The sequence below is a fragment of the Hevea brasiliensis genome, chromosome 3 (genome assembly GCF_030052815.1).
Source record: "Hevea brasiliensis isolate MT/VB/25A 57/8 chromosome 3, ASM3005281v1, whole genome shotgun sequence".
Taxonomy (NCBI): Eukaryota; Viridiplantae; Streptophyta; class Magnoliopsida; order Malpighiales; family Euphorbiaceae; genus Hevea; species Hevea brasiliensis.
The window spans coordinates 34,327,473-34,329,537 of record NC_079495.1 but is presented as its reverse complement, the minus strand read 5'-3'; the positions used below and the strand labels follow the sequence as shown (position 1 = coordinate 34,329,537).

The 2,065-nt window shown below is 38.1% G+C and overlaps 1 non-coding gene across 1 annotated transcript; it reads right to left on the bottom strand.

The window, feature by feature from the left end:
• Positions 1 to 965: 965 nt before the first annotated feature.
• On the bottom strand, positions 966 to 1,072 carry LOC131178852 (small nucleolar RNA R71). Its single transcript, XR_009147860.1, has one exon. It is a non-coding gene; the product is annotated as a small nucleolar RNA R71 (small nucleolar RNA).
• Between the last annotated feature and the right edge of the window lie 993 nt (positions 1,073 to 2,065).

Here is a 2,065-nt window from a genome sequence, read left to right as displayed (position 1 = left end):
GATTAATTTCCATCAAGGCAAATGATTCTTAATCCAGTAAATAAACAAGATAACAACCATAGTAAGATTCAAGTGTGAAATCTTAATTCCAAAATTGTTTCAAAATAGATTATTTCATTTTAAGTTTATCATTTTAGTGTTTAAAATAAATAACTTTCATTCCCTCATTATTCGATAGCCTAAACAGTTAAAATCATTGTGTAGTTTGGTAGTTACTAATTAAATTCCTCATGGGAATGATACTTTACTCATCACTTTATTACTGGTTAGCGATTCGTGCACTTGCGGTGGTTGTAGAACCAGTAAACAAGTTTTTTGAGCCGTTGCCAGGAAATTTGGCTTTAGTAATATCGAGCAATAGGCAATTTAGCTAATTTAGGCAATTATATTTATTATCTAATTTTATTTGATTTGTTTTATTTCTTTTCTTTTCTCTCAGGTGCCTGACCTGGTATATGACCAGAACAAGGCCAGAAGAAGAAATCTTGGACTGTGATCCAGAGATAGAATGAACTCTGAGAGCCATCAGGAGGGAAAGGAAACATCAAGAGCACGATCAAGATCCCAAAATTCCAACCATGGCCAATAATAATGACAGGCCAAGACTCTTGAGAGACTACGGAGCTCCATCTATCCAAGGATTTCAGCCCAGTGTCACAAGACCCACAGTGGAAGCCAATAACTTTGAGTTAAAACCAGCATGGCTTCAAATGATTCAATAAACCCAGTTTGAAGGTTCACCAACAGAAGATCCACACTATCACCTCCAGTGCTTTCTTGCCCTATATGACACGTTTAAGATGAAAGGAGTGTCTGATCAAGCCATAAGACTCAGAGCATTCCCATTATCCCTTCAAGAAAGAGTAAGAAAGTGGTTACTTTCTCAACCAGCTGGAACATTCACCACCTGGGAAAATCTCTCACAAGCTTTTCTAGCAAGGCATTTCCCACCTGTAAAGACTGCAAGACTGAGGCTTGAGCTCAACACCTTCAGATAAAAGGAAGGTGAATCACTCTATGATGCATGGGAAAGATATAAGGACCTGCAGAGAGAATGTCCACACCATGGCATAGAGGATTGGCTACTAATGCAAAATTTCTATAATGGGTTACTACCCTCTACAAGGAGCACAGTAAATTCGACTACAGAAGGTGACCTAATGGAGAAAATAGTGACACAAGCACTTGAACTTCTAGAGAGGGTCGCATATCATAATTATGAGTGCTCAAATGAAAGAGGAACAGCAAGGAGAACAACAAGGGTCCTGGAAGTGGACGCCCTAAGCATGATAAATGCTCAATTTGATCAGCTCACAAAGAGACTCGATAGAATGCAAGCCAACGCAGTTGGTACAAGCAACTAGCATTGCGACGACTATGGAGGAGGATATACAACCTCAGAATTCAATAGCTCCACAGAACAAATCAACTATCTCAATAATGGGGGAAACTTCAACCAGAGGCAGCCCAACAATCTATATTCAAACACTTACAACCCTAGATGGAGGAACTACCCAAATTTCTCATGGTCAAACCAACAGAAATAGCCAACAAACAAACAATAGGGGTACAAACTACTAACACCCCCTGGATTTCAGAACAGAGGCCAAAACTTTGCACAGCCACCACCGCCTCCTTAACCTCAGTAACCTGAACCGAAGATGACCATGGAATCCATGATGGAAGGTTTCCTGGTAGCTCAACAATAATAGTGTGACACCCCTTATCCGTCTACAGTATAACCGAGCAAGATATGCCACACTGTGTACCGAAACACCATATTTTATCTCAATTATTTTTATCCTTCCTTAATTTATTTCTTTATAATGATGAAATGCAATTTGGGAGATTTGACTCATTTAAGTCATTTATAGAAATTATAAATTCATTTAAGGTTCCGCAAATTTTATAGAAAATCCGACAGAGTACCGACTAAAAATGGAGAAAACAGTTCTTCAGAACCTGTGAAAAACACTTCAAATAATCATTTTTATTCCACAACTCCTAATTATCACATCAATTTTCAACAATTTATCATCAATTTCTTGAAGTTTCCAATCATTCA